Below are 22,880 nucleotides of genomic sequence, written 5' to 3' on the forward strand. Positions count from 1 at the left end.
GCCTGTGATAATTGCCCGCCTGCGGGGTCAAACTGGCCAGCGGGGGGAAAGGCTCCAGTCCACATTGCCAGCTGATTGCATAATTTACATTTCGAACCTTTTGCCGTTATTAGACTGACTTCTAGTCGATTCACACAGCTCCAAGACAAAGCGTGTTTTTTTTTTTCCCCGTAGGAAAAGAAGATCATTTATTGATCCCCAGAGGGGAAGTTGAAGCGACAGCAATGCAAGGTAAATCAACACAACGGCAGATCGGTTTAAAAACTAAAAAATCTTTCAATAAATAATGAGACAAGAGAAAAATAAGATGTTACCTTTACAAAAATAAAGCTTATAAAAAAATCATCCTGGTCCAAAGCTAAGATAGGGAGGAGTCATTTGTTTATCAACTTTGCTTTGTTGATATGCCATTCCCCTTATGGAGATATGCCCTTAAAACAAAACAAAAATGAAAAAAAAAAATCGGGAGGGCCCCGCTTCAATATCTGGAGTTAACAACACATAAAAGTGGTAGTAAACAACCTTGTTAACCAAGCTTTGCTTGTGTAAGCAGTAAGTGCACGCAAGCGTGTTCTTCACCTTGCAGCTCCAGCACAATTTCTTTGCTTCGGAATTAATTGTCTCTGAGCGACATGCTATATATATATATATTCTCTGCAAAAAATATGGCCTGCCTCTGGATACTTTTTAACTTCCCAAAGACCTTTTACTAGTTGGACATCCATGCAAAGACTTTTTTTCGCTTTTGCTCATGACACAGCTAACAGTCATTTGCAGTGATCAAAGCTGTCTTTAGCGCGCCGTCACCTCATCACCGGCCGTGCCTCTATTGATCCGTCGCGGTCGTCAAACATTCTGGAAGCCGAGCGATTTGCCCAAAGACACTCTCTTTCTGTTTCAAGTGTCTTGTGGGACTGATCAAGACAGGAGAGCAGAATCGATGGCGTGAACAGACACAAACTGTCATTACAAAGCAAAAGCATATTACTATTATCATTATAATTACCTGTGATTGTCCAGACCTTATGGGAAATGCCTGTGTATGTCCATTGATCTTTCCTATCGTGCCCTACATCTGTCAGGATTTCTTATAAGCCCCTCCCTGTGCCTTATTGGAGACCTTTGGCAACCCGCCCAGCTCATCTGTCCACCCGAACATCCGTCACTTTTCCATACCCGTCTATCACCTGTCTCACATTTAAATTCCTCCTGGTGCTCATTCGGCCTAATTGCATAGCAGGTCTGACACACACACACACACATGCTGGAAGAGCCTGGCAGCAATATGGCAACCAGGGAACTGGGAATGTTAATGAAATGCGACCACTCGCAGCGAAGTCACCGAAACTTATCTCAACTTTGGCGCCGCGCGTGTGCGGTGACTACTGATGCTTGTGAGGATGTTTCCGACATCACCTCTGAATAAAAATGGTCTCGTTTAATTGAAAAGAATCTCATCAGGGACACACCTGCACAATCGAACGAGATTTATTCGTGAATGTTAAATCGCACTTGATAAGATGGTGAAAGATCGATTGAACTGCAACTCGACAATAAACCCCGCAGGTCATATCGATAAAAGCCACCGGCGTGCATCAACAAGAATATCTGATTCTTGCAACTTTTTTAATTTGCCAATTGACTTTTGTTTCCATTTTCTTGAAAATACACCGTCAGATAAAATATTTACGAGCCAGTCATGCATCTAATTGATTTCTTTGACTACACCGATCAATAGCAGCCCGTAGATACAGAAGATAACTCCGTGATATCCAAAGCTAACAGGTTGTTGTAATTCAAACTATCGGAGTGATAAGCTTGAATGATGAAACCGGTCCAGTCAACATGATTTCATTTCCGCTGTTCACGAGAAATGGACAGCAGATAATCGAGCAGAGACCGTAGCAAAAAAATAGCTAGTGGCTAGCATTTTAAAATTTGACACCACTGATAGTGTGCTTGCGTGACTTATTTCTCACAGACAAATGCTATTCCAAGTTTTTGCAAAAAAAGGTATAAACGGAGTTTGGGAATGAGACGCCGCCCTAGGCATTTCCTGTTTGGAATAAATATGTCACATGAGACATGAGATGAGAAGATGTGGGCGGATTCGCATTGTCAACACCGGGCTCACTTTACCTCATCTGTGGCCCTTTTCAAACTGGATATCCTTCAATTGTCCGTGGTTACATTCGTTTTCGATAGTGCTTGTGGACCTAGCATGCATGGTTTGGAAATTCAAACTATTTGCTATAAACGGGAAAATAGCAACCATGCGAATTGTGTATTTTAAATATTGCCTAGAGAGGCTTGAAACGATCTAACTTTCATGGACTTGAATTGTTGACTTGAACTTTTTGAAGGTGATCACTCCAACGTTACTTATCAAGGTGGCATTGACTCTGCTAACAAGCCCAGTCGTTCCTTCCCAAAGAATTTATTTTCATGTCATCCTCTTTATCTGAGTTCTCCAAGCAGAAAGAAGAAACGGTGCCGCCAAAGACACCTTTGGGCGGCTTTTGCTTTTCTCAAGCTCCATTGGTATGTCAGCTATTCAACGAGACGCTTCTTTAAATAAAGACGAGTGGCGTCTGGCCGCCAGTCCTGCATTAATCCTGCCGAGCGGCCTTAAAAAATGAAGATGGATTGGAGTAAGGGAACAGATCTATTCGGCTACTAGAACAATTTACATTTATTTGGGCTTAATCAGAGGTATTTTAAATGACGGAAGATTTAATGTAAGCAGTAATATGATTGAAGCGCAGACAGATTATTAGGAATAGCAGTGCCTAAAACGTTACGTAGATCCAAAATATTAGGTGCACCTAATATTGGTCGTACTTACTGGTGAAAGAAAACAAAAAAAAGTAATCATTAAAACAATAATAATCATAATACAAATCGGATTTGCCCAGTTATAATGCGGACTTGTTCCGATTGGTCACGCGTCTGGTCACGTCTCCTGGGATCTCGAGGAATGTGTCTTTAATTGACCTGTCTGTGAACATGGATTCTTTTTTTGGATGTTCTTAGGTCATTGTGAGTTCCCTTCAGACGAGACTGTCGTGGGAACTGCAAGATCCCATCAGTGGTTGGTCCCGTGGGAAATCCCACCGTCACTAGAACATGTTTTCACACTCCTTCACTCTTCCTGGAATTTCTGTCCTCCACCCTCTCAGCTTCTGTTTTTCAGTCCTCCTTCATTTCCAACTGCAAGTCTGTGAGGGGTTTTCATTTTTATTTAATCAGTCTGATACCACCTACTAATCCATTACATATGAAGTACTTCATGATAATATTACATTGCCTTTGGAAAAACGGTTTAAAACGCCATTCTGAGGACTTTGTGATATATTAATCCACATTCCCAGTGGCAACCATTTGAGGTCATGTATTAGATCGGCTTAGCTGTAAAAACGGAATGAATTAATTAAGCCCAGGGGTGATTTTGCAAATCGGCTGTGAAGAAATTGCGTCGTTTGCCCGATAGTTTGTGCTGTCATTTTTCTCGCACAGCGAGAAAGGTTAATATTCAGTTTGGTGTCCGCCTTGTCCATTTGAAGATTACTGCTTGACATTGAGCTACAGCATCAAGGATCATTCTTGAGAGTTGTGATTTGCTCATTTGTTTCAAGTGTGTACTGCAATAAAATGAGGTGGCAAATTGAAAAACAGCAGCGGGTGGCTTATCACCCACTTTAGAATAGAATGGAAATATGCAAAGAGCTATAACGATCCCGAAGGAGAAATCCCAGGCAATACCACTCAATAAAATAAAACTTTTTGAGTTTGGAGAGAATCATTGGAGTGACTCGAATATAACACTTTAAATCCTCGGGATTGACTGAGCTTCTAGAAATCTGCGAATGGATAGGGGGGGGGGGGGGTGGATGGAGGGAAAGCGAGGCACATCCAGGGAAATTGCTTTTGGCAGCCGAACATGCTTTTGCCGCAACTTTGAGCCGTGATATAATCCAAAATGACCTGCGACTAGGTCTTGAAGGCGTTGCGCTTAACGTGCAACATCAGCTAATGGGATGGCAATCTTACTCAGCGGCCCGTAACATAACGTAATAATACGTCTTATTTTCACAATATCAATGACAGTACATATCCAATCTGCTCATTTCAATCCAGAATTAAAAAAAAAAAAAAAAAAGATGTCGTGTGTCCTGGGTATAAAACAATGGATGAAGCGAATATACCCAGGTGAGATTTCTCCACAGTTATCATATCTCCCAAGCCTATTCAATATGCATGAAAGTGAACAGCTGTTTACTCAGTGTGCTACTGCTCTGTCCAACAGACAGCAGATGGGAGGTGTCCATTGAGGCCAAGGGGAATGATCCCAGAAGATATCTTTTTTGACTTTTTTCCTCCTCCATAGCTTTATTTATAGCAAGGTGTACATGCGATCATTTTGTTCTGTGTCACCTTCAACAAAGCGATATGGATAGGACCTTCTCTCATTATGCAAAGGAGCTCCTTATACTGGGAGTTGGAAGAACTGGGTCAGGGAAAGCATGGGAATACCAAGGGTGGGTTGGATTTGTGCTTTTTTTTTTTAGTCCATCCAAGAGAAGACTACAAGTCCACTTCCTAAATTGATGACTTAATGAGACGTCTTATGTCAGGCAGCTGCTTGCATCCAATTGGGATATGGCTGCCAAAAGTCATTTAGCAATAAATGATTGACATCAAGGTGTTTGAAAGCCCTTGGGCTGATTTCTTCAAGGCCTGAAATTGTGTCAACAGAGGTAGCACATTGGACTCGCAGTGGGCGCAGTTATTTCGTTTTACTTTCACTTGATGTGACTCCAGCACAATGCTGTGTTGGATTTTCCCCACGCGGTGATCCGGTCATCCTCAGCGGTGGGAAAGTAAAGTCAAACAACAATGTAGGCGAGATCGGAGTGACTTCAAGTGATCTTGCTCTGTCGCTCTCATTATATTCATTGTGTGCCTGTGAGGTGAGCGAAAGAGAGAGAGACATGTAGAGCAGCGATATATATCTCGGATGAGGCAAAAGCATGCAAGACGTTTCCTTTTGGATTTCGGATAAAAGAAGCTTCACGGATTGTTCGGGTGAGCTCCATGTCACTTAAATGTCACGTGTAAAAAATGTGTTGAAAACATTACGGGCCACTGGATTGGTTGATATTCAAATCCTGCGATGAAAGAGGGTGAGATAAACCCGGAGCGAGGAATAGGGATAATCCGTACTCGGGTTTCCGCCCTTTGCGTGGAGTGTCACTCTCCGGTCCTGATGCATATGATCAAGATTGTTATCAGGCTCTTGCAGTTGAGCTGGAATATTGCTATTTGGTCATTTTGGTGCTCCTTGCTCAGATATTTTCCAGCGTGCTTGCTCCATGTGTGGCCTCTGAGAGTTTTGCGAATGTTAGCGATGCAACCTCTGCCCACTTGCAGCAGATCTCGGAGGTGCAGTCAGGGTTATGTTCATTCAAGGTATAGGGGATGATGAATGGGCTCCACTTGCTTTGCTTCACATGGACGCACACAGAAAGAAACGCATATAGTCCTGCTTTGGAGGACAAAGCATTGACCTACATTTATTCCTGTAGATGCACAGAAAGCGTTACTTCAGTCTAAAAATAATCGACTTTTTTGTTGACTGTTTTCCAGGGCGTCCATACATCATTTGAATTTAGGTGCACATGACACCCGGTGGAGTCAAGGATGGGGAAAGTAGTTCATTTACCCGACTTACTACGTGTCGGCACTTTGGGTGCCTGGTGTCCACTTTAGCATCATGTTGTGTTAAGTGTACAAAAATGGGGGTAGTTTGATAAAAGTATGTCACAGACTTGTTTGGGAAGTGTTGGATGAAATGCAGAAAAGGCTGGACATTGTTAGGTTGAACTGAAGGACAGGGCACAATGAGGAAAACATGTTACACAACTTATTTTGCCTCATTTCCATCATTTCTTTAGGGCCTTTTCCCATCCAGACAATCTGTCTCTCCATTCTGCCTCTGTTGAGAATCGCATCATTACAGTTAAACGACTCCCGCGGTGTCAAATGAAGTGGTTTGTATGTATTTTCTTTTTAAAATAATTTCCACAAAGCTAAATTCTTTAAAAAAATATATACCGTATTTTCCGCCCTATAAGGCGCACCTAAAAACCTAAATTTTTTATAGCCCGGTGCGCCTTATATATGGACCAAATTCCTAAATTTAAACTGGCCCAAAGCATTGTGTCATGAAATCAATCATAAGTGGCCCGCTGAAGACTATGAATCATGACTCAAAAAGACTATGGATCATTATTTTATGATTATAAAGTAATTTGTTTCCGTCTGAAGTTGAAATAAAAAAGATAAAATGGAGAATGATTTGATTTGGATTAAAAATCTGACATGATGCATTAATGGTGCGCCTTATAGTCCGGTGCGCCTTATATAAGGATAAAGTTTTAAAATGGGCCATTCATTGAAGGTGCGCCTTATAGGCCGGTGCGCCTTATAGGCCGGAAAATACGGTATATATGATAGTTATCAGTGTTTTTTTTATTTTTTTTGGCAGTGGCAAACACTTCCGCTGGTAGTGCTAATGTGACATTACGGGTGTTGCCTTTCGTGTTAACTGCACCGCCAGCTAGCAAGTCGGCGAGCTTCCTTTTTAGCCTATCGCCTAGGCCGACGCTCGGCGAGGCCTCTCGTCCACATGTGGAAATAATGTGACATTCTGGACCTACCGTCCGAGTGGCTAGGACTACACCAGCCACCCCTCGCTTTGACGTGCCCTCCAGGAAAAAAAAAGAATGCTGGCTAGATAGTGTCACTTTCCATTACGGCCCACGCCTGCCTTCCTAAAATTAGAGGGGACGCCAGTGTAAACATTGGAGGAGACCTTGGAATGACTGCCATCAGGAAATGAAGTATTCAGAGGAGGTTGTTTGTGCACCCACAATAAATCAAGTCAAAAGCAGATCATATTTTTTGGTTTGGTCTCATTTATCACTCTATGTAAAGGATGGGTAAGCCTTTGTGCTCAAGGGTTACATTTATATTTTAAAACAATCCGTCGGTCTTTTCAATACCCAAACCAAAATGGCTGGCAATGCAAAACGTAGCACTTGTATTTTAAATGCCCAAAATATCCTAAAACTCCATTTTATTCTTCTCCACACTTTTGCTGGATTTTTTTGGTAACTATCTGATCTAGGAGATGTTTTTCGAAACTTAAATGGAGACAGACAAGGAAGGCACTTTACCGAAAATGGTTTCGTGTGTGTACTCCTTCCCTCCTTGTCGGCGTGCAATATTATTACGCTCCCGAACCAGGATGTTATTTCACCTTGTTTTCCCTGCGGAATTAAGGAACAATTTAATTAAAGCTAGTAGAAACAATCTGTTCTCGGGTCAAACTATAACAACTGTTAATCAGGTTGAATTGCTTGTGGCAGAATGGAGGAATAAAAAAATAAATACAAATTTTAATGACTGACCGACCAGCCTATATGAGCAGAACGAAAAGCGTATGACGAGAGAGAGAGAGGGAGAGAGAGAGAGAGAGAGAGAGAGAGAGAGAGAGAGAGAGAGAAAGAGAGAGAGAGAGAGAGAGAGAGAGAGAGAGAGAGAGAGAGAGAGAGAGAGAGATACAGTGTTAACTGCGCTGCCAATATATCTTTCTGCTCGGCATTGTGCCGCGCTGTGTGCTAGCGGTAATCAATGTTTGGCACCGGTTATTTGTGGAGTCGCATCCTGGCATAAGGATACTGCAAGGTCAAAAGCACAATGTACACGAGGTTACAGCCGCGCCGCCCGTATTGACGAACGGATCGATCGGTGCGATCCATAAGATGTTTTAATGCACAGATGTGCGTCAACTTGCAAATTGAGACGTGCTGTATTGTGAACCACTAGTTATCTGTAAGCTCCACCATTTTGTACCTTTTATTGGGAACCTTTCACTTGATGAACTTTAATGAATGATGACTAAAAAACATTGCAAACGTAATCGCACCAAAGCTAATCAGCATCCATCAATGCGGACATTCAAAATGGGTGTTTGTGTATCTGATTAGGAGTTACGTAAGTGACAAAATGTGACTATGGTCCAAAGGGAATATGACAGCTGTCCGCCTCTTGGAGTGTAAAGTTGCTTGGATGAAGAATTAAAGTCATCGACCGTCTTTTTTTCGTCCAACCTGTATTGATGACAATTAGAGCGCCTTGCTCAGCGGGTTCATGATTGCATTCGGTGCTGTCAACATGCGAGATTTATTTTTGTCACCTGCTAATTCCATGGCATCGCTCGTTCACTAGGTGATGGGGGACTGCTGGAGAGTGGGGGGAAAACAGCGCCAGGAAGCGAAGACAAAGGAAAAGGTAGAGCGAGTGTGTGTTTGTGTTTGGGAGAGAGATGGATGATGAAGAGCTGAGCAAATGCATCACACACAGTGTCGCCCTGCATCAAAATAACATTATCATACTGCTACTGACAAACTGCTGGCCTGACCCCCAATTCATAAACCCCCCCCCCCCCCCCCCCCCCACACACGCACACACACGCACACACACTTGCACATAGTCAGCTTTTGCAGCCCACCTGGCTTTTCATGCAAGTCACTGCGAGGTGAAATGTTATTTGCGCTGTAATATAAAAATTGCCCTTTGTTGACGTTTACCAAAGTCTATGCCTTTGTTCATTCTGCGGGAATGAACTTTTCTTGACTTTCTTCAAGCTATTTGAGAAGTGCAGCATCATGGTGCAAGTGTGGTTCTGCCATCTCATACACGAAAGGGAATAGAAGGAGACTCTTTGGTTGGCCTGGATTGAATTTGACTGCGGCCACTCCCGCAGCAGCGCAGACCTCCTTATCACCATTTTTATTACGTATTTTATTGATCAACCATTTAATTGATTATTTTATGAATGCTCATGAATTGATTTTTTCGCATAATTTTCCCTGAATTGAATTAGGCTTTGTCTGATAGGAATATCTGATTTGTTTTGAAGAGCGACGGCATAGTTGGATATACTTTTAACTAGTTCTCCCCTAAAAGCTAAGAAAAACCATCAACTATTGATTTGCTGTCGGTGCACGTTAGTGCTCTGTGTCACTTGGCTCATGCGACACCCAAGTGAGCATGGGGGACGCCAAATTCATTCAGTACGTGTGAGAGGGAGCAATAGAACGAGGAGTTCTTTTAGTCCTTCGCCATGCTAGCATGAAACAAACCAAGTTCATCTAGCCTCCCTAATATTGGTATTGAAACAAGATGAGAGACAGCCCGGGGAAGCCACTAATAACACATATTTAACATCAAACACACATACTTATTATTTGTGACTTAACTGTTAAGGACTGAAAATAGTAGATTTAAGTAACCAATAAAAAGCACCAAAATGAGTCATGCTGGTTCTCTGGGATAATAATATAGTGGAAGTACGAAAGCCCAAACCCACATAATTCTGGGGGAATCATTAGAGGTAAGACTTCAACAGAAAATATTCAATTTGGTCTCATTTTATCTCTTGTTTTGACAGTTTTTGGTTTCCACCATTCCCTGTCCTGTGGGTGGAGTCAACCAATCAGATCCTTCTAGTCACGTGCTGCCTAGGTGTGCTTCCTGTTCTGCCCAACATGTTGTGGTGAGTAATTTCTTGTGTTTGTTGATTTTTCTTTAATATGCTCTCTTCATTTAGAGTTTGAATGATTCAGTGTTTGCCACTTTTTGGGAGACTACTACACTACTTTCCTGTCTTGCTTGTCCTGGATACTGCTTGAGCTTGCATCCAACACTACAAAAACCCTCAGACAGAAATCTGGTCCTGTAGATTGAGCACAACGTTTTTATTTTGTTGTATGAAATGCAACAAAGGGAGATGCATGCAGTAAATTGTACCTCCTGCCATTTAGTCCATCAGCATGTTATTGTTCCACATGTAGCTTTATGTTGCTAGCATAGAAGGATAGATGAACACAACTCCCAAGTCCACACAGAAAGGCTATTAGAATCCCAACCTTCAAAATTTGGACTGATAGGTGACTCCCCAGTTGACCCTCAGCATCATAATAATGTTGCAATATCTTCTGGAAGTGTTCTTTAATGACAAATGGCATTTCACTCACACAGCCATGTGACAGGTCGCCGCCACGCACATTGAAAGCTTGTGACATTAGGGCGGTGAACTCCCGTGCGCAGAGCTGAGGGTGACACGATTCTTGCTCCGACTGTCTGTCAGGTAAGACCACCGAACATTTAGGTCACTCGGCTGCACTGGGATGACTCATTTTGTCATTGGGACTTAGTATAATTATGTTGACAAGCATTGGCAGTTATACTGGCATTATGATGAGCAAAGAAAATAATAATAATTAAAAAAAAAATATATATATATATATATATATATATATATAACAATCTGTTTCTATTTTTGCCGGAACATGTTGTGTGACCTTTGGTGCCAGGATGTGTGCCCACAGAGGCTATGTGGCACAAGCTCACTGACAGCCACGTGCTTGGGAGTGTGTGTGTGTGTGTGTGTGTGTGTGTGTGTGTGAGTTGCTGTCTGTACAGATCTAACATCAATGCCATGGGAAGAATAATGCAGTCAGCACAACATATTTGCGTTTGTTTTACACTGCTCTACTGTACACTGTAGAAATATGCAAATCCAAGGGTCCTGGTAATGTAAACAGACAGGCACAAAGACTTTCCCAACTCATTCTGTAAGCTGCAGTAATATTAGCCATTTTTTTACTCGGGTGGGTGTTATATTGTCTGTCTACATGTGCTGCTCCTCCATTTGTGATCAAGCTTGCCACTGATTCTATTTGTTAACTCGTCTAATTTGCTTTGTGTGTTCGCATTAAGCTAGTGAAGTCTTTGATAAATGTAATATTATTTACAGTATCTTTCGATACACAGATCCATCCATTCATCCCTCCAGCCACCCTTTCATTAATTCAGTGAACACCACGTGCGCATATTGCACCATCTGCTTGCAGTGCCTTGCAGGATTTACATCAAACTGCAACGTATTAGCCACATTTTTGGCTGCTGCCATGTTATCAATGTGCTAATGGAGCGATTTGAGGCTCGGCAGCACTGATTGATGCAGATGGGGACAGGAGAGTGCAAATGTTGCGCTTGTCAGTCAAATTTGCAGTTTAATGTTGAGATGTCTTCATCTTCCTCCATTTTATGAGCGTAAAAGAACCGCAGGCCGGGATTTTCATGAAATGCCGCCATTACCGAGACAAAAAACAACCAAGGGAAAAACATCCTCAGGCTGTGCATCATGGCAACCTGCTTGAGCAAAGTTGTCGGCGTCCAAGCATCCACTTTTAATCACGCTTGTCCTCATTAGTTTTGCAGGTGAGCTGGAGTCTTTCCCATCGAGCTTTGGGAAAGAGCCAGCAGCGTGCAATCATGAGTTTTGACTGTCTCTTTTCTTGACCCATTTTCTTCCCCCCCCTCGTCAATCCCGTGCCAAATCGAGAGGAAAAAAAAAAAAGAAAATAGCACGCCGTATGAGAATCCCGGTGCCACGAGATGGCAGGTGATCAGGCAAACACAATCAGCCCGAGCGCAATGTCACTGCCATTAATTATTCAGGAGAGGCAAATGTCAGCGCAGGCATATTCGAAGCGACAGATAAACTTCACAACATTATTTGTCCGGCCGCATGTGTGATAGAGTTGCCTTGAGCTGCGAAAGTAACGCATCGCCTACAAGCACCGGCTAATTAATTTTACACAGCAACGGCGTGAGTCATCGTCGCCGTGTAGGTCACATGTCCTTTCGAGAAAAGTCGGCAAACAATTCTATTTTCTAAAAACATTTGGGGACTCGACACCAGAGCTGCAATGATCACTCCGCTGCGGCGCCTTGGTCATTAGGGCTAATGTCCACCTCGCCGATAACAAACGCTGGATACATCAACTCGGTTAAAGGTGCTTCATATTTACTGGCTACGTGCTGACACTGCAAATACTCCACCAGGCTTCTGTAATTGGACCAAAGGGCCCTCGAAAACCACGCTAAAGCATAAACGATATCTAGAGGAACATTTTGTTTTGACACTTTTCTGCAAATAGGGGCTCCCTCGGTAGCTTTAATGTGCCACGTGTTGACTGGACCGAAGTTGCCGCCGCCACTACTTTGAATCGCTGCTGTGTCAAATTGGCTACTGTAGATTTCAAAGAAAGACATTTTGCCTTGCGTCTAATCTATCCCGCAGTGTTTTGCGCTATCTGAGTATGAGGTGAGATTCAGCCGGCCGCCGCCAAGCTCTAGCGAGAGGATTTATATTGTTTTGCGATACGACTTTGTTAAATTTATGATTTCAAGTGTCCCTGTGGCTTCCATCTTTCATAATGGAATGCATAATTGCTATGACTGATAGTGTGTGGATGTAGAATTGAGATGGGGAATTGGTGCAATCCCGCCGTAACGCTCTTTCAATCTTCATCGTTGCGAAACTAGATTTTCTTTCTTCCTCCCCGAACATCTCTAGAGTCTTTTGCATGACTATTTCTCCTACATGCTTGAGGTGTGGTGGGAACATCTACAATTCAAATATTTACAATGCCTTTGAAAGGTGTGTTGTAATAAGTTAGGCCAGTGGGTACAAATGTTATTATTATTTTTTTCCTCCTGGTTCAGCGTGTCGTTGTGCTAGCTGATATCACATAACATCATTATTACGGCTGATACAATTTGTCTCCTTGAAATGAGATTAGCTGTTTCAATTTCACTGTAAGTGAATTTATTCACAGACACACGTGGCATTATTTTTTTAGCAGATTACAACTTAGAATATTATGGTTGATTTATTTTAGACGCGAGACAATATCAGAAGCACTAATATGATGCATTATTCATTCATTGCAGGAGTTCAGTTCAAAAGCAAAACTAATATATCTGGATTGACTAAACCCGGATAAAAGTACACTTTGTACTCAATCTAAGATTATTTTTAAATTGAACTCCCGAAGAAAATGAATATTACATTTTTTTCACTGAATTATCGCCACAAGGCTTTTTTGTAAAAACCTCTCATTGGATTTCATAAAATGGTCTTAACTGTTTCATATTTACCGAATTTAGTGGTAATCTTGAACCCTGCAGCCATGGTGAAACCAAATCAAAAAGTATTTTCCAATCTACCATTGGGCTTGTCCTCGTTTCTGAAGATTTGGAGTCAAGACGACGGTTTAACGTCTGCTATTGATGTCGAATTAAGTCAGGTTACGTGAGCGCTCTTATTTTTAAATGCCCTTCCCTCTGAGACGGCACAAAAAAGGGCAGACTTCTCACCTCCCTGATGTATTGACATGAGGGGCCTACTAAATGATTGTTCCAATTATTGATGCGCTCATAAAAACGTCAGGGAATGATACGTTTCTCCTCAAGGCGCAGACCGGCTCACATAACGTATTTAAAAAAAAATATATATATATTTGCTACCATAAATGTTATATAAAAATATAGGAATATTTCCAAACAAGTGGAACATTTCTCACCCCTTCCGTTCCTTGTACAATGCGTCATAGCCCCCCTAAAAAAAAAAAAGCGGTTTTAAAAATAACACCATCACTTCACATCAGCTTCAACCTAGCGACCTCAAAGTAATGTGTACATTATGAAAGAGCCTCTGGGGAGTCAGAGAGTGCTGAAAGTAAATTCTGCATCATGCTGTCTGCCAGGACGTGTGTTGCGCTCCAAAACGTGAGACGACATTGGCAGGAAGGGAAAAAATAAATAAATAAATAAATGCATCGCTCACATCCCATTCACAAAAGTGTATTATTATTGGATCCACCGTGCGCCCTTTCCGCTTCCACTTCATTGCATCCTAACACCCTCATCAAGGGGCTTGCACTCGCCCGGCTCAACTTACCGTACATCATTTTGCACTTGGAGTCTGGTAGAGCTGTTGTATATCATCCATGTATTTTTTTAATTGTCCTCATTAACGGCTATAAATAAGATAGGACCTATTGCAGCTGGCTCAGGGCAAGAGGTGAGGTACAAAATGTTCCTGGTATGGCCTCCTTCACGTGTCAATGCTCTTTCTCTTTCACCTGTGGGCTGGTTGCTTTCAAGACAAATCATATTAACATAAAATTGTTTTCTTCTTCAGGGAATAATTGAAGTTTCCCCAAGACATTAGCAGAAGGTGAATTTGAAAAAGCCAAACTGATATGTTTACTGCATGTACAAAGGACTATCATAAATAGAAATGGTGAGAAAGGTCAAAAAGCGAGACTAGGCAGTGAGTCACGTCGCTTCCCTGAACATATCAAATGGAGGCGCACAATATTGCGGGGCCACATTACGTGTCAGGGTGAACCGGAATGCTAATCACGGTTAAATATGTACGCGGGGAACTCATTAATAACATGCGCGCAGACTCCACTCTTTCATTTCCTCTCCATTGCTTACATGCTTCAGTAGGTGCTGCTATTTTGGCTAGCATTAATGGCATTTACGTACATTTCAATGGAGAAAATTAATTTGAATTCGGGTTACAAGATGGCTTACGTGAGGAAACACGTCAGTGACATTTGAAAACAGTTGAATTCCTTCACTGGTTCTTCTATATCAAACAATTATTATTAAATCATAATGATTAAATATTTGTTTGATATAGAAGAACCAGTGAAGTCATTGAAAAGGAAAAACCAGATGAACCTAGTCCAAAGAGTTGAATTCTTCGCACATGGCCTTGTGTCAACCTGTGAGGTCATGACTGCGTAATGTCACGGGAGTGTAACACTTGGCAGAAACACCTGCGGTGACCTTTAGCTGACGGTAATTGCTTCATTAGCTCACACGTATTTAGACAGCGCTAGCCACCAGACGCTGGTGATGACACATGCGTTTGTGGCCCCAACGTAAAGGTCAACGCGCCGCAAGTGTCCATAGCGGCCGACACAACTCAGCGGCGGTCAAGAGCCCCGGCTACTCCGCGCAGCTGCTCGCGTGAATTTGTTGCCAGACATTTCATGTTCTGCCTCATTATTCATTCACTGCATGTCCTCATGCAGGCACATTTGAAAGGTGGGTGGAGATAGTGTGGAAAGCCGCTCAGGATTAGAAATGGAGGGGTCTGATACTTGGATGTGACACTTTAATTGTGTCCCACTGACTTTTTGGTGCTTTTTTTTAGTTAATTTATTTATTTTTTAATAGCACTCAAGGTCATTTTGGATTGATGGTTCAAGTTTAATCAACATTAACATGGCTTAGCGGTCCCTTTGTATCGAGAAGAAAAGATCTCGTTGTAAATCAAGGTATAATTACGTGTTGTTTCAAGATGGAGCTAAACTCCATTAAAATATGTTTAAGTATGCCATCCAGTCTTCTCTAATTAGTGTAAAATAAACTACCTCTATGTTTTGTGTTCTTTTTTTATTTATTAATGACCTAAAGAAAAGCAATTATCTCATGCAATTAAACACTGAAGGTGCACTCGACCAAATGAAGCTTTGTTTACACTGATTTGCATAAAAGGTCCTTGCGGCACAAAGGACATTCAGTGAGTAATAGACTGGAGTAATTTATGCCCTTTCAAGATACACCCACCTATCTTGATAGCGCTGCCTGAAACGGTCGAAACAAAGATTCATCTGGTAATTTATTGTTTCATAAAAAGAAAAAGTCTCTACATAGGAATGCTGCCAAAGTGGAACAGGGCAACATCCGTCAATGTCGAAATTGGAAACGCAGTCATATAATGACTCGGATGAATCGCACCCGTTGAATTGCAATCAGGAGATGAATTTCAGAAGGAGCGACGTTCAAGTGTAGTTGTTGTTCACAAATGTATTCAGATGGATCTCATGAAGTAAAGAATTTTGTTTTTGCATTAAGGGAGGTTTGTTTACTCCCGGTTTGGATATTTGGAGTGACAAAGGGTCGTTTCTTCTTTAGCTGGAAGAAACAACGCAATCCTCCTCATTTTCATTCTAGCCTCAAGAGGATCAATGCACCATGGAAATACCATGGTCTGCTTGAATTGTCATCCAATATGTGTTTAGTCTATCTCTCACTTGAAGAAATGATTGCTTGCACTAGCTCTTTTTTTCCCCCCTCCCTGGCCCCCAGCTATGGTGCAAGCTGAATTAGTTTTGATGTTGACCCTCAGGGGATCATGGAGTATAGAGAGAGGCAAAGAAACATTTTTACATTTACTGGATAGAGCTAAATATACAGTGAATGTAAAAGTGTGTATTTATATAACTTTGTAAAATTTGGAATCTTCCGCTCCGGGAGATGATTGCGATGATGGTGCTATTCTCAGATGCGATGCATTCTAAAAGCATTGCCAGTGGAATAGTATTTCAGTACATTTAACATGATGTTGCTTTCTTCTACAGCACTATGAAATTGTGTTTTCACACATGGCTAGTTTATTTAATAGCTGGAAGTTGCATTTATTTCTCTCCTTTTTTTCTTTCCTCTCCGTAGTTCATATAATAGCAACAATCAGATGTCCCTTGGTGCTTGCTTCATTTCATCTGTCAAACCGATGCTCCCATTTGCATAATTAGTCTTGACCTCAACTGTGAAACACGTGCAAACTGCCATCTATACTTGACTAAACTAAACTTAAATGAAAAAGCTGGGGATAAATGTTAGGAGGAAAAAAAAACACATACTCATTCTACATTGTTTTTCAGGTCCTTCTGTTCTATTTTGCTCCTTTGGGAGACAATTCATAAATTTATAGCACTCAATGTTGTTTTTTGTCCCCTTTCCACTCGGCTGCTGTTCAATCAGGCTTGTTTTTACTCTGACCTTTTTCAAAGTTGAGTATGACTTCTTAATGCAGGCAATTCTCGCCAACAAATAATTCAATTTTGCCCATGTGCCTACCACTACATGATGAATAACTACTCTCTTTTCAGCCGATGTAGCGTAACCACGTGTTCTCTCCTGCATTTGATTACCTGTCCTCATCTCTGATAAGAAATGATCACCAAAGGCGCCGTCTCATCGCACCGTTTGACATGACGAGAGACTTTTTAGCTCGGGGCCACCTGAGGTTTGCGGCGTGCTTATCCAGAGGTCGTGGCGTTTACTCCATCTTTGCCGCCTTGTGAAGTGTTTCATTTGATTTTCTCACTCGCAGATGATCAGAGTGACACTTTATTTCAAATAAGGTGACAAGTAGCCTTCTGTTCTTTGTTTAGCAAGTAGGAAAGCAAATGGTCAGTCAATGACTTGCATTGTATCTGAAACAACTGAGTGAATATTTTGTAAAGACATTTTCCTTCTGCCACCACACAGATGGTCTCTGCCGCGACTTGGAAGCCATTTTTCAAGCAACTGAGGAATGTCGCTGAAGCACGATCAAAGGTAAGCAGAGCTGCAATGCTGCACAAATGAGCAATACGGATTTGGTGCACGCTCGCATGAACTTTTGGATCCTCTGTAAAAAGAATTCCCCCAAAATGCGATTAAAATGATTGCGGAAAGAACACAGAGAGATTTTTGCGTGCACGGTATAGCTTGACTCAGCAAAAATAAATAAATGAGTAAATCCCACAAGACTGGAGCAATCTGTCTTCTCGCCGAAGGAGCTTCCTGCTCTGGGTAACTAACTGCCTTTTACTGTACCATCTGCAGCGAGCTCACTTGCGTGGCTTGACTGGCTTTATCTGTGCCCTGCAGTTGTCTATTGCTTAGGTCCAACAGGCTCCGTCCGTGCTCTCCCTTTGCTTTTCTGCTTGTTTCCTAACAACCAAAACAAATACAAGCTTATCACAATCCTCAGTGATGTTTTCTTGTTCACGCTCAGCTGGAATGTTTTTTTTTTTTAAGCGCCCTGTGCGATATTTCGTACTCGGCTGTGAGTGTTCAAAGGAACACTACTTCCTCTCTGAATTCAAATGAGATGATGGAACAGCCGTCACAGCAGAGCCAATCGGCACCTACATTTTCAGACCTTGAATTGGGATTAAGTGGAGATGTGCACATTTGTGACGTGAGCTTAACTTGGATGTTGACTTCGTGTGTGTGTGACTCATCACGCAAAGCATCATAGGTGTGCCACCAATCATCTAACCAGCCTTCGACAATAGATGGTCATTAGTTACCTTCCTCCCCGGCACAGTAAGCCGACCCAACCCCCCCGAAGGCGGTCTTGTATTAATCACAGAGAATTAGAGAACTGCCCTGCTTACGCGAAAGAACAAGCAGTCAATTACCGAGAGATACTGAGTCTAAATTTGGAAGCCGGAGACTCTTGTCCCCAAGGCGCAGCAGGATGAATGAGCACCGGAAGGCTCCCGCGGGAAAGAAAACATCTGCCGGCCCAAACACGAACGAGGCGGGTTGTGTGTGTTTATTCGGTCTCCTCGGGCCGCGGAAGTACAGTGCGAGGCCCGATAAAGCTGCGGCTGCTGTTCGGCTCGTGCTTTGAAGACGCAATGTCTGGGTTAAGCAAAAAAAAAAAAAAAAAAACGCCGTTTTAGCAGAGTTCATGTTGTCGGGTTCGGCAGTTCGTTTGTGATTTAGGATTCTTCTACATTTTCTTTCTGTAGCTAGAAGATGATTTGAATATGACGTGTTCCATTTTTAATCAGTTTTAGATCATCTACATATCTTTTAATAAGTTTCCTATTGACACGGGGGTAACTTTAAGGTTCCAATTGTGTCAAAGTAAGTTTCAGCCGAGTCCCAGGCTTTTGAAAATAGCGCTACGTCGTCACTGCACAACCTTCCCACTTTTGTAAACACATCATGATCGACTTTAAGGAAAAGTTAGTGTCCTAATTTCCCCAATGAAAGTGGAGCACATGCTTTCAGGTGTAGTTTTGAATGTCGAACAAAAAAAAAGGACTTTTTATTGTTCAATAAGAGCTTTTGTACCCTATAAATGGACATTATCCATAAAGAAGAACTCAAAAGATAATGTCTGAGGTCAAGCCCACCAGCTCTTTTTATGTAAGAGACACTCAATTATTGAGGCACCACTGCCAATAACGAAAGGGAGAAAAACAAGCTCGGAGTCAGAGAAAGGCTAAATATAATGATGCAGACAAAATGTGTGAATGTCTGAAACTCCTGTAATAAATTGCTTGTTTGTTGGACGACCGCAGTGGGCGGACGTCTGTTTAGTGACAGAAACGAAGCTGGCCACTTGCCATGACGCACAAAGTGGAAGGACGTTTTTAATCGTTTTAATTCTGTATGAAAAGCATTGTTTTTGAATTAGCGACAACGCGGAGAGAGAAGCTTTAAATTATTCATTCCAGCCAATTAAAGCTTTTCAGTCGTACAGGTTCTTTTGGATTCTCTTTAAAAAGAAATATTGAATCGGAATGACACTGGCCTTGCCCGAACAGTTCAAAGCGTGTCCAACGTAGGAACTTTTTTTTTTTATTCGTAACATAAATCATACCGAACTTTTCAAACTGTTGAGTAAAATGATTTGTGGAAAAACTCTTCTCGCTATTTAAAACCATTTACAGTACGTGTGTAGGCAGAGAGAAGGAGCAAGAAAAGCAAAATGAACACCATACTCCCAACGTTGATTAATACATCACAGCATATGGTGGCACTCCCGAGATGTTTTGCAAATGCGCTTCATTGTGAGCAGGATCAAGATGATATTGGTCATTTAATTGCACCCCCGCTAAGAGCTCCCAGGCATTGACTTGGCACCGATGTCAAATGATTCCCTTATGATTCGTTGCCAATCTGAACTTGCTGAAAAGGTTTTCAGAAGAAAAAGTTATGACTTGCCTTTCCTGAGGTAAGCTTGGGAAAAGGTCAGCGCTTTTAGGCACGCTTGAAAACAAGAGTGGAATAATAAAAGTCATTTTTGGAAGACGTTATGTCCTAATTCTCAGAACGCCACTCGTCAACAGTTGGCTGAAGCAGTCACGTTTTTACAATGATGACAATGAGGATGTCGGGCCGTCACCACCTGTATGATGTGTCAACAGCGTAGCCAGCTACCCACTGACACTTTTTGTATATTTAGACTGCACGCCAGCCAGTTACTGTAAGTACCTTTTGGGTGCTGTTCCAGCTTGCCGGTCTATAAATTGCACATTGCCGTGGAAAACCTCAAATGTCACTTGTTTTTTTCTTTTCTTTCACGAGCGATAAAAACTTTTCTACGGTGACAGATTACATTGATCTAAAATGTGATTCCAAAAAAATGAAGCACAATTGAATCGGAACTGTACCAGAGTATATTGTATTTTGACAGTTTGAATGGACTCCCATTCACATCTGCGTAATTGTAGCTTTGGCTGACTTACAACTCGTTTGTTTCTCTCACCTTGTAAAATTCATCTCTCATCACATTTTCAAATCATCATAATACAATCGGCACTTCAGAAGATGACATCGGACTGTTATTCGCAAGCGTGTTCATTAAAACAAAAGTGACGGTAATTGAGTTTGTATGTGTGTTGGCGGAAGAGCATCAAACAGCTGCAGCTCATTCAAAACGCTCCAGCTCACTTTGACTGGAACAAGGAGATCAGAACATGACTCGGCCCTAAAGGCTGAATCCCAGAAGGTTTCACTCCTAGTTGATGAATCACAGGATTTACCAAATGCTAATTTTACACAGTATCAACTCAGTAGGTGTTCAGAAAATACAATATACGATGGCGACATTCGAAACAAAATCAATTCCACAGGGGGACATTTGTTCCTTGGAGTCGATTTAATGTCGGTCTGATTGCGCCAATGTGATGTTAGATTGACGAGGACCTCAAAGGATGCTCTGGGGGAAATCGTTTGTCTGCATCTTGCTCTTCAGCCAGATGAGACGCTCCAGCAGGATTCTTTTCTATCAAATTGTTTGTGACCTCTACCGGTGCTTTTGCTGATTGGTGAATGCACAGTGGAGCCAAGTGGCCATTTCATTCAACTTTACTCCTGGTTGGCTCCTTTACAATAGTCTCTTAGAAGCTCTTCACATCTGTCATGTCCTTATTCCATCCTTCTATTTTACAAGTCATTGCTTTTCAAAATCATGTTTTGCTGACCGCTTCCCAATTTACCGTATTTTCCGGCCTATAAGGCGCACCGGCCTATAAGGCGCACCTTCAATGAATGGCCCATTTTAAAACTTTATCCTTATATAAGGCGCACCGGACTATAAGGCGCACCATTAATGCATCATGTCAGATTTTTAATCCAAATCAAATCATTCTCCATTTTATCTTTTTTATTTCAACTTCAGACGGAACAAATTACTTTATAATCATAAAATAATGATCCATAGTCTTTTTGAGTCATGATTCATAGTCTTCAGCGGGCCACTTATGATTGAGTTCATGACACAATGCTTTGGGCCAGTTTAAATTTAGGAATTTGGTCCATATATAAGGCGCACCGGGCTATAAGGCGCACTGTTGGTTTTTGAGAAAAATTTAGGTTTTTAGGTGCGCCTTATAGGGCGGAAAATACGGTACCTTATCAATAGATCAAGTCATTGCAAACAATCCGCTCTCAAGCATCTGTTGGTACTCGAGTGTTTGGTTATCTCATTTTTTATTCATGAAATTAATGAGAGTCAAGATGTTCTTTGGCCGCACGCTGTTTCTAAAAAAAAAAAAAAATAGTGTCCATCTAGATAACCAGCAGATTCATTTATTCTCAACAACTGACACAACATCCTTGCGATTCTTCTATTAATCCCCGCACGACCGTCTGGGTAGAAATGAAAGTCGTCGCATTTGTAGTCACAGCAGGATACGAAAGCTGCCGACATTTATGTTTTGTTTGAAGAGGGAGAGCAATTAGAGCTAATTGCCAGCGTGAGGAGCGAGCGCTTGTTGAAAGCAATATCAGCTGACTACAAGGAGCAATGCGGCATTAGATCATCGACGGCCAAGAGGGCGTATCTGTGAAAATGATTTTTTTTTTTTGGGGCTTTAAATTATTTTCAGGCGACACCGGATTAGAAAATGACAAAGACTGACCATAATAGATTGCTGCAATTATTATTTCCAATGACAAAAGCGATCATTGCAGTCACTCAACGACGAACTGCAGTGGTGGCCCATTGGACATCATAGGATCATGGATTATTTATGATTTATTCACAGAGAAATAAAGCAAAATGTCAACCTTCGCAAGGATAACTGGGAAAAAAAAAATTGCTGAATCAAAATATAACTTTGTCCCAAAGAGTTTTGCGGTAATGCTATCAACAAACCAACAACCCAAATGAATAACGCTTCCAAATCAACAAAACGTATGCTAACTAATTGCCTAGTAATAGAAATGATCATAAAGGCTGTCCTGCTTAAATGAAGTTCCCGGCGTGGCTTGGGTAAATGAATGCAGGAACGCGGCCAGCACGGCAATGGCGGAAGTGCATAATGACAACCATCGGGTTAGGTCAAACACAATGGCTTGGCATTTGGAGGGAATTAAAATACAATGCCGTAAGGACAGGGGCGGGAGTTCTTTTGGGTGAGAGAAGCCATTTGGCCGTTATCAACTGCGCTGTGAAGGCAACACCTGCAGAATACAAAGCATCGTAGGTCGCTAGTAGATCTTTGAAAAAGGCTGCTATTCATGTTTTATATTGATGTCCGAAAAGTGTTTTTCATATTACCATGAAAATAATATACATTGAGTATTTTTCGTCTTTACTAATGTGTTGGTTTAGATGTGAGATTTCAACATTCAGATTACTTCAAAATAGAAAATGATCTTTTAGATTACCTCTAGAATTTCACGATCGAAAGTTTATAAAGCTCACCAATTACTCTTGATGTGCCATCATTTTGATGACTACCGTAAATTCCGGACTATAAGCCGCGACTTTTTTCCAAAATTTTGAACCCTGCGGCTTATATAGTCAGGTGCGGCTTATATAAGGATTTTTTTTTTTTGTGATGACTTGATCACTTTTATAC

At 41.6% G+C, this 22,880-nt stretch overlaps 1 long non-coding RNA gene across 1 annotated transcript in view; it reads left to right on the forward strand.

The window, feature by feature from the left end:
- Window positions 1-22,880, forward strand: part of LOC133168240 (uncharacterized) — a 78,248-nt gene that overhangs the window by 9,417 nt on the left and 45,951 nt on the right. The window contains exons 3-7 of the long non-coding RNA XR_009718166.1: window positions 175-231; window positions 8,293-8,355; window positions 9,518-9,622; window positions 10,108-10,216; window positions 17,275-17,343. This is a non-coding gene — a long non-coding RNA (uncharacterized LOC133168240). The remainder of the gene's footprint in view (window positions 1-174; window positions 232-8,292; window positions 8,356-9,517; window positions 9,623-10,107; window positions 10,217-17,274; window positions 17,344-22,880) is intronic.

This window comes from Syngnathus typhle, linkage group LG15 (assembly GCF_033458585.1).
Source record: "Syngnathus typhle isolate RoL2023-S1 ecotype Sweden linkage group LG15, RoL_Styp_1.0, whole genome shotgun sequence".
Classification (NCBI taxonomy): domain Eukaryota; kingdom Metazoa; phylum Chordata; class Actinopteri; order Syngnathiformes; family Syngnathidae; genus Syngnathus; species Syngnathus typhle.